Source organism: Nannospalax galili, unplaced genomic scaffold (genome assembly GCF_000622305.1).
Source record: "Nannospalax galili isolate Female #2095 unplaced genomic scaffold, S.galili_v1.0 scaffold47, whole genome shotgun sequence".
NCBI lineage: Eukaryota > Metazoa > Chordata > Mammalia > Rodentia > Spalacidae > Nannospalax > Nannospalax galili.
Window position 1 is genome coordinate 1,713,071 of NW_008357641.1, and position 10,741 is coordinate 1,723,811.

The window sequence follows — 10,741 nt, forward strand, 5'->3', positions numbered from 1 at the left end:
GACCTCCCCACTATTTTCAAGGTTAAAAATATTATTTTGGGGCAGCCAGGACACCCCGACCAGGTTCCTTATATTGCGACCTGGCAGACCCTGGTTGAAGAGCCCCCCCCACCAATGGCTCAAACCATTTTTGCCACCACAGGGTTCAAAGACAACCATCCTCGCCCTGCGTGATGACAAGTGGCAGAAAAGTGAAACTAAACCATCCGCCCCACTTTATCCTGTCCTCCAGGGCAGAACAGAGGAAGAACTTATGCATGAGCCTCCCCCATATCTGCCCACACTGCCAGCACAACCAGGGCATTTAGAGCCCACAGGAGAGGCTGAGGGAGCCCAAGCCCCTAGGGATGAGACCCCTCCTCAAACTCAGAGGAGGGTCCAGAGAGGACAGCTGTGAGCAGCGAGCAGCGGCAGACTCCACTATCCTTCCCTTAAGAGCAGTGGGACCCCTTAATGAGGCAGGAGACCAACAGATGCAATATTGGCCATTTGCCACTAGTGACCTCCACAACTGGAAATTGCAAACGGCCAAATTCTCTGAGAAACCACAGGGCCTTATTGATCTGTTAGAATCTGTTCTTTTCACCCATCAGCCCACTTGGGATGACATCCAGCAGCTATTACAGGTTCTATTTACCACTGAGGAGAGGGACCAGATCCAAACTGAGGCCCAGAAGCTGGTCCCTGGGGTGGATGGGAATCCCACCACCAACCAGGCGCTGATTGATGAAGGCCTCCCGATAGTCTGACCAAACTGGGACTTCAATGTGGTAGAAGGTAAAGAGAGGCTCCGAATCTACTGCCAGTCTCTAATGGGGGGGTCTCTGGGCCGCCACAAGGCACCCAACTAATTTGGCTAAGATTAGTGATGTGCAGCAAGAAAAGACAGAACCCCCGGCAGCCTTTTTAGAGACGATCCTTGAGGTGTTCCACACTTATACACCCACGAATCCAGAGGCACCAGAAAACAAGAATGGAGTCATATTGGCCTTTGTCAACCAGTCAGCGCCCAACACTAGGCACAAATTACAGAAACTAGATAGGTTGGCAGATAAGACTCTGCCGGAGCTGTTGGCAGTGGCAGACACGGTCTATAACCACAGAGAAAGCCTGGAAGACACACAGGCTCGAGTTGAGCCGCTGCTAGCACCAAGCAGACCTGAGACTTCGCTAAGATCCTTCTGACTACGACTACAAAGTCGCCTGATGAGTGGGAACACCAACTGCAGTGGAAACCCCAGTAGGAAACCCCAGGATGGGCAGCCAAGGTTACAGAGGAACCAATGTGCCTACTGCAAAAAGATGGGCCACTGGATGAAAGATTGCCCAGAAAAACCTGCTGGGTGAGGCAGGGCCCAAGAAGGAGTGTAAATCCTCGAGCTCAAAGAAATGAGCGACTGGTGGGGGGTCAGGGTTCAGATCCCCTCCTTGAACCTAGGGTAACCCTCAAAGTGGAGGGGACACCCATGAGCTTCCATGTAGACATGGGTACCCAACACTCGGCATTAACTGAGCCCCAAGGAAAACTATCACATAAAAAGTCCTGGGTACAGGGGGCTACTGGCATGAACCAATACTCATGGACCACTCAAAGAAAAGTGGACCTGGGCAAGGGCCGGGTGTCCCACTCCTTCCTCGTCATGCCAGAGTGCCCCTACCCACTCCTGGGCAGAGACTTGCTCACCAAAATTGGAGCCCACATTCATTTCACCCCTAGTGGGGCCCAAATGACTGACCAAGAAGTCCACCCAATCCAGGTACTCACCCAACTGGAAGATAAGTTTACATCAAAAACTGGCCTCTACACCAGAGGAGGAGGTTTCTACCTGGCTAAAGGAGTTCCCCACAGCCTGGGCCAAGACAGGGGGCATGGGGCTGGCTGCCCACTGGCCTCCCATCTGGATAGAGCTTAAGCCTGGAATCCTACCGGCCAGAGTTAAACAGTACCCTATGTCCCAGGAGGCCAGGCTGGGGATCACTCCTCATATCTGATGCCTGAGGGATCAAGGCGTCTTGGTGCCTTGTTGATCGGCTTGGACTGCCCCCCCACCCCTGCTGGTCAAAAAGCCAAATTCAGCCAGTCCAGGACTTGAGAGAGGTAAACAAGTGGGTTATGGATGTTCATCCAACAGTACCTAATCCTTACACTCTCCTAGTTCCTTGCCACCTTCCAGAAACTGGTACATGGTGTTAAGACTTGAAAGATGCTTTCTTTAGCCTGCCTCTAGCCAAAGAGAGCCAGCCCTTCTTTGCTTTTGAATGGCAAGACCAGGAGATTGGCTTCAACTGGCAGCTGACTTGGACCTGCCTGCTGCAGGGATTCAAAAATTCACCCACCCTGTTTGATGAGACTCTCCATGAAGACCTGGATGAGTACCAGCTGGAACACCCCCAGCTTACCCTATTATAATATGTGGATGACATCTTAATAGCTGCTGATAACGCCTTGCAGTGTCAACAGGGAACCAGAGATCTCCTGGCGACCCTAGGCAGATTGGGATATCAGGCATTTGCCAAGAAAGCCCAAATATGCTGTAGAGAGGTCACCTATCTGGGATACATATTAAAGGAAGGACAAAGATGGCTTATAGATGCCAGGAAAGAGACAGTGCTAAAGATACCCACCCCTCACTCCTGGAAGGCGGTGAGAGAATTCCTGGGGTCAGCAGGATTCTGCCGCTTATGGATCCCAGGATTTGCTGAATTGGTGAGGCCCCTCTATGAAGTCACACGGGAAAGTGGGCCCTTCGTTTGGACAGAGGTCCAGGAAAAGGCCGTCAGTAAGATCAAACAGGCCCTTCTGGCCGCCCCAGCCCTAGGACTCCTGGATGTTACTAAGCCTTTTCATTTTTTCATAGATGAAAAGAAGGGGGTGGCCAAAGGAGTCCTAACTCAGACTCTGGGGCCCTGGAATAGGCCAGTGGCATATCTATGAAAAACTGGACTCGGTTGCCACGGGATGGCTGCCATGTTTGTGAATTATAGCAGCCATGGCTCTTCTAGTCAAAGAGGCAGACAAGTTAGCCTTAGGGCAAGAATTATGTATCACAACCCCTCACGCCATCGAGGGAGTTCTCAAGCAGCCACCTGACTGCTGGTTGAGCAATACTAGATGACTCACTATCAAAGCTTGCTCCTTAACCCCCCGAGGATCTGTTTCCTCCCAAGCACAGCCCTCAATCTGGCCACCCTGCTGCCCTATCTGGACCTGGACACAACCTTGCATGATTGTGTGGGGATCCTGAGCCAAGTGCAGGGGCTCAGAAAAGTAACAGAGACCGAAACTGTCTGGGTGGCGGCTTTACCTGCGGGGACTTCAGCCCAGAGGGCTGAGCTGATATCCTTGACTGAGGCTCTTAAATTAGGCAAGGACACAAAATTGAACGTGTATATGGATAGCCGTTATGCCTTTGCCACAGACCATGTACATGGAGCCATCTACCAGGAGAGGGGGCTGCTCACAGCTGAGGGGAAGACTATTAAAAATAAACAAGGAATCCTAGACTTAATGGCTGTCCTATGGCTACCTAAGAAACTGGCTATCATCCATTGCCCCGGGCACCAAAAGACAGATACGCCTATAGCCCAAGGAAACCAGAAGGCAGACCAGGTTGCCAAGGAGACGGCCCTGAAAGCCTCCCCAGTCCTGGCTGTCCCTCTGCCAGACCCAGGGCCACCCGTGCTACCAGACCAACCTGATTATTCTCAGGAAGATCTGAAGCTGATACACAAACTTCCCATGACCCAAAAGACTGATGCCTGGTGGCATACAGGGGACTGCAGGATTATCCTGCCAAGTAACCTAGCCAAAGATCTTCTCAATCACATCCACCAGACCACCCATCTGGGCACTCGAAAGACAGAAGACCTCCTAAGAAATGCCCATCTCAAGGTTCTGAACCTCTGATCACATGTTGATTCAATTGCCTCCAAATGTCTTAGCTGTAGGCTGACGAATGCGGAGAACCTTCCCAAAGAACAGGGGATCCGGTTGAGAGGCTCCAAGCTCGGAGCCCACTGGGAAATGGACTTTACAGAGATAAAAACAGGCAAATATGATTATAAATATCTTTTAGTTCTGGTAGATACTTTTTCAGGATGGACTGAAGCATACCCCACCAAGCATGAAACTGCATAAATGGTCACCAAGCGGCTACTGGAAGACATTCTTCCAAGGTACAGTATGCCAGCTCTTCTGAGCTCAGACAACGGACCAGCAGCATTTGCCTCTCAGGTAACACAAGAGTTAAAGTATTAGGGGCAAAATGGAAATTACATTGTGCCTACGGGCCCCAGAGTTCTGGATAGAGCCCTAAAAGAGACCCTTACTAAATTAACCATGGAGACTGGCAGGGATTGGGTGGCTCTCCTTCCCTTTGCTCTATATTGATAGGTAAAAAGTTGGCAGAGAACAAGCGAATGGATGATGAGGCACCGAGGCACAGATAAAACTCCATCAAAATAGGGTTTATTAGCAAAGGAACACATGGGACAGATGGCCTTCCGGGCAGGGAAAATGTCTGCCTGGGTCTCGAGCTGGGGTCTTTTTAAAAGGGAGGCCTTCTGCTTCCTGCAGAAGGCAGGAAGATGTATTTTTTTTTAAGTTGGGGGGGTGGGAGAGCAGGACTGTTAAAACCTGTCCTCTTTAGAGATTAAAGGAGAAGATTGCAGTGTTGGCCAAACAGTGGAGAAAAGTGCTTCTCTTGACTTCAAAGGCCAAGGTACTTATCAGCTAGGTTCCCTTTTCTCAGGAGCATGAGAAGTCCTTGGGATCCTTCGGTGAGGGGGCAGCGCTATCTGAACCTTAACATATATAGGGTATGAAACTCACTCTATCTGTTGGGTTTAACTCCATTTGGAATCATGTTTGGAAGACCCCCTCCCATCCTCCCCAATTTAAAAGCTGAATTGCTGAGTTTGGTAACTGTCAATTGCTTGATTCTCTTGAGGCTGTGGCACATGCCCACCAGGACGTGTAGCCCCGTCTGAAAGCTATTTATGAGACCACTTATAAGGAGCCTGTAAGAGTCTTTGTTGACAACAGGACTCAGGCATGAAAGTAAAAGCTTACATGAGCACAGTCAAGTGATAAAAAGGATCGATGCAAGTGAGTGCAGTGCCATGTGTGATTAGTAATGACGTAATAAGTGATAACCAGCTGGCGGATGCAGACACAGCTGGGAGATGGAAGATAAAGACACAAGACTATATAAAGTGAAAGCAAACCAGACAGCAGCACACTCTATCCGGAAACACCGAGTTGCTGTCCAAAGTGCTGCTCCATCTTCAGACGCCGAAGCCCAAGAGACGGTCACCCGCACGTCCCAATTGCTCAGTCTCGACGTGACGCCACAGAGGACGAAGACGTCTCAAGCCTTACCTGCGCTCACCTCGCCACGACTGGACAGGTACCTTGGAGCTTAGACTATTGATAGACTGATGGCCTTCAGCCGAGGACTAGTAATAGTTGTAATAATTGTGTTAGTATGTGTGTTATAAATAAATCTGTCGCATAATCTGACATAACGGCTCCAAGACCCGTCATTCTCGTCCTCCCTCGTTGGTGACCTTCACCTCCTGAGGTAGATGCTCGAAACACCACTCCTCCTCCTACCCCACACAACTACCAGCCTGGCGATTGGGTCTACATCCACAGACACCACCACAACACCCTAGAACCTCGCTGGAAAGGACTGTACATGGTGCTCCTGACTACCCCAACTGCAGTGAAGGTAGATGGAGTTACCGCCTGGATTCATCACAACCCAGACCCAGATGACCTTCTCCCTCCACTGATCACCGGATCCCAAAACATGAAAAGTCCACAAGGACTCGGACAACCCCCTCAAGCTAAGACTTTATTGTTCTTAATGGCTTCTGTATTGTCCTCTGGCAATGCTCACCCTGACCTTCCCAACACTTGCTGTCAGGGAAATGTACCAAGGGAGAAACCAGGTGGTTGGCATGGCTGACTGCCCCCTAGTGGGCAGTCGAGAACCCCTAGACATCATAGTCCTAATGTTAACTATTGGACCATGTGTCATCAATCGGCTGACTGCCTTCATTAGAGAACGGGTGAGTGCAGTATAACTCACGGTCCTGAGGTCCCATTATCAGCCCGTAGACCCCTCATTAGAGACCCCAACCCAGACCCATGATTGGGTCATCCCTGGTTACTAGGAGAGGAGGAAATGTGGGACCCTGACTGTCTAACCGCTTCTTTCTGCTTCTGTAATCTGCTTGGCTTAAGGCGGCACTAACTCCATTTTGACTAGCTGTTTCAGGCAACCCCAGGCACACCCAGGCATGTCATAATCTTCAGTTACCACCCCCATCCCGGAAAGCTACAGATCAAGCAAGCCCAGGCATATAGCAGCCTTATAAGGTAAAAACAGAAACTTCTGGCCCCACAGATAACAGTCAGCACATTCCAATGCCCTAAAGCCAGCCCCTACCAATAAGAATCCTCCCCGTACTCAGGGCATAAGACCATCCAATCATTTTAAAGGATGCTTGGTGCTCGTGGGGATTGTGTGAAACTTCCATATAAAAGCCTACCCCACCTTAGATGGGGGCTCTCAGTACGGATCTGCTGCGTTGGTGAAATCTGAGGGCCCTTAAGCCGGGATAAAGGCTCTTTGCTGCTGCATACACTCCAGACTCCTTGGTGGTCATTGGGGGTTGTGAGATCTGGGCATAACACAGAGAAGTGGGCTCCCAGAAGGACCAGGCACAAAGCAGGATATGATAACCCTCAGCTCCCCTGGACACAAATTTGAGGTGCCCCAAGCTTCCCTTAACAGAAGTGACTGGGACAATCTTGTAGGCTGAATGAACCTTAAAAAATACATACCAGCAGTTCTAATGAGACATCCTCAAGACAGGTGTGAGAGCTCTCCTGGACATGGCGAGGAGCCCCGGTTCCCCTGGAGATGGTGTGGGGTCTGAGCAGCCTCTAAAGCATCATGGGGCACGTGACTCTCAAGCTCCCGCAAGCTTCTCATCTTTTCAGCCTATGGCGGTTACCTTAATTGGAAGCTGATCACCCCTCCACCAGACCCTTTTTCCAATGCGGCTTACCAACCCTGCCCTCGCTATCTTGAGGTATCCAGAGGGGTGAGGATGCCCATGCCTCTAGGAGCTCGGACAGTTCCTGGAAGGCACAGGTTGCCACAAGCAGGGGCCTGCCTGGCAGGGAGGAGAGCAAGGGGTTGGGAAGATTTGTGTGTCGTGCCCTAAATGATTGTCATGCTCCACTCCTCTGTAGTCTGGCTGTTCACCTCCGGAGCCTGGTCCCTGACTCGTTTCCACGTGGAGTTCAAGTCCCAGCTCCTCCTAGGTAGCTACTGGACCTGGTCTGTGGTATCCCTGCCTGGGGGGTATGGCCTCTTTCAGAGCCTAGCTCCAGAGATCTGGTCCCAGGGCTTCAAGGACTAGTTTGGACCTGTGGTGGCCTGGTCCTCCCTGCCAGGAGAGGCTTCTGGTGCTGTGGGTTGGACCTGCACTGCAGGGCTGGGGTGTCTGGGTGCTTCAGGGTGGGACATATGTATGACTTTCCACTTCATGTTGTCTTGTAGTGTAGTACCCCGATCACAGGACCCCGAGTAGACCACCGAAGATCCAACACACCAAAATGCAAAACACAAAGATTTGTGGTTTATTCGGGCTCAAGCTCAGGCTCTTAGACTTCACCAAGAGATCAGATCCATACCTAGAGCCCCGAGCATGGGGGTAGGGCCTTTTTATAGGTTTTAGACAAAGGGAGGAGGGGAGTACCGAAAGTACATTTTGGTTGGCTTACAGAGCCCGCGCGCTGCACGCGAGCGCACATAATTTTGAACTCATTGGTTGACGTCGGATGCAACTCAGCAGGTCCCTCATTGGCTAGGGCCACCCTCAGGGCTGTGGAATGTGCTGACTAGTATCTTGCAAGGTCAGGGACCTATAATCTTCCTTTTAAGGTAGTTGCATGCCCGGGCTTGCTTGATCTATCCTTTGCAGGAGGGAGAGGGGTTGGGGCATGTCAGAACATGCCTGGGGCAGCCAAGCAATCAAGCAATTTTACAGAAGTGAAGCACAGCAGGAGTGGGGTTATTGAAGATTGAGGGGAGCTTGGTCCCACAGTAGGATGGTCCCCTCTGGCCTCAGTTTCCCAATCTATAAAAAGTGAACATAAAGCCTGCAATCCTAGCTTCAAGGGAAGCAGAACAGGAGCATCCAGGTTTCAAGGTCTGCCTAGGCTACATTGTGAGTTCAAAGCCAACCTGACTAGAGTGCAGCTGGTTGGTGGTTGGAAATTCCTTGTCCTGCTATGTAGGGAGGGCACAGATTCAATCTGTGGCAGCAAAATGAACATCAAACCTGAGGGTGGCCTGGGGATGTGGTACAGTTGGTAAAGTGCTCTCCAAGCATGCATATAGCCCTGGGCTGACCTGTGAATCCCAGCACTCAGGAACTCGAGGCAGGAGAATCAGAAGTTCAAGGTCTTCCTCAGCTACATAGTGAGTTTAAGGCCACTTTTGGCTACAGGAGACCTTGTTTCAAAAGAAAAACAAAACAAAGCAAAAAAACACAAAAGCAAAATAAACCAAAAATAAAAAAAAATAGCTGGGCATTGTAGCACTGACCTTTAATCTCAGATCTTTGTGATATTGACACCCTGGTCTACATAGTGAGTCCCAAGCAGGCCAGCTGTAGCTACAGAGAGACCCTGTCTCAAAAAGACAAAATAAGTACATGAAAGTTTTGTTGGGGTAGTTCACAACCACTACTCTAGCTTGGGTAATCTGACCCCCTATTCTGGCCTCTGTGGACACCTGCACTCATTGGCTCATATACACACATAAACATAATAATGATCTTTAAATGTAAGCAACATTCAGGGGCTGGAGAGACAGCTCACCGGTTAAGAACACTGACTTCTTGCAGAAGACCTGGGTTCGAATCCCAGCACCCACATGGCAGCTAACAACTGTGCATAACTCCAGTTCCAGGGGATCCAACAGCTTCTTCTGTCCTCTGAGGGCATTGCATGATGCAGATGCACTTACATTCAGGCCATAACACTCATACATATAAAATTAAAAATAAAATACCAAAAAAGAGCAACATTCACACAAATACTTGTGCACACATGTTCACAGCAGGACTGTTCACAATAATCACATGTTGAAACAACTTAAATATCCACCAGCAGGTGAACAGATAACAAATGCAGTCCATCCACACAGGGGAGCGCCAGCTGGCCTGAAATTCCCTATGTAGACCAGGCTGGCTTCAGTCTTACAAAGAGCCACCTGCCTCTGCCTCCAGAATGCAGGGGTTAAGGCATGCCCCACCAGGCCCAGTGGAAAAGTTACATTGTAGATAATACTAATGTATAAAACAGGGACAACAGAGAAGACCCTTGAGGCAGGAGAAGGTTGAATGTTTGCTAGTGGGGTTTAGGTTGATAAGATTTTGAAACTAGATAAAGGTGACAGTTTTTATCACTTTGGGAAGTACGGAGTATTATGAAGGTACACACTGGGGCTGAGTGGTAGTGATGGGTCAGTCTGGAGTGCTTGCAGGTTAGCACCTGAGATCCATTCTCAGAGCTCAAGGAAAAAGTCTAGCAGGTTGAGCACCTGTCATTACAGATCTCAGCAGGTGGAGGCAGGAGGACCAGGATTCAAAGTGTGGAGGTCAGAGGCTCTACGTGGAGTTAAAGGCCAGCCTGGGCTACAAAAGACCATGTCTCACAAAAACCTAGAATGAGAAGTTCTGAAACAGAAAGCAGGTTACTGTAACCAGGTGAGTAGAGATTAGGTCAGAAGTGGGCAGGGCCCACAAGAGGTGGGGGTCTTGTGTAGCCTATATTCTGTTTGGTGCTGTGGAAGAACCAGGACAAGTATGGCCCCAGGAAGCACACCTTCAGCCCAGTTTCTCAGAACTTCCCTTTTTCTGCCTGTGGTTCTTCTCATAGTGAGGATATCCTTCCTGAGTTCTCTTGGTAGCTGTTTGTGGGCACTTCAGAGGGTCTCTTCAGGCTGGCCTCAAACTAGGGAGTTAAGGATGATCCAAACTCTGGAGCTTCCTCACCCCACCTCCCAAATGCTGGGATTTCAGGGAAGGCCAACATAGCCTGTTTAGTATTTTATTTTGTGGGGTCTCACTGTGTAGGCCAGGCTGGACTTGAACCCTCCAAAATAATCCTGTCTCAGCTTCTCCATGCCGGGATTGTGGTAACGTTTTAATGTATCCTATTCTGATAGGAACCAAGAGGACGTGTGTGTTTGTGTGTATGTGCAGGGCACTTTAGTACAGTCAGCCCTGTCTAGGTCCGGCCGTCTCCACCCCCAGTGGCGGAGCACCGGAAACCCCTAGGCGGTCTGGGAGGATGGGGGTAGGCTAAGCCACTTCCCGCAGACGGGCCCGGCGGTTCCAGTGACAGGATGGACGGTGAGGACCCCTCCCCAGCCTAGCTGAGGGTGGAGAGGCTCCAGTCTTCCTCATCCCTTTAAGAACTCGTGGGTCGGGACTCAGTGGGGAACTAGAAATAGCCCACATTTCCAGCAGCGGAATCAGGTTGAGTCTTCAGGGAGTGTGTTATTCACTTCGCAGGATGGAGGCGAGAAGCCGGGTGGGGGATGCTCCACCGCGCCTTCCTGCCCTCCAGGTCAGCGGAAGCCGGCGGGGGCGGCGCTTTCCCGGAGCCCCGGGCCGCCTCCATCAGGCACCTGTAGCTTCTGGGCTGCCGCCC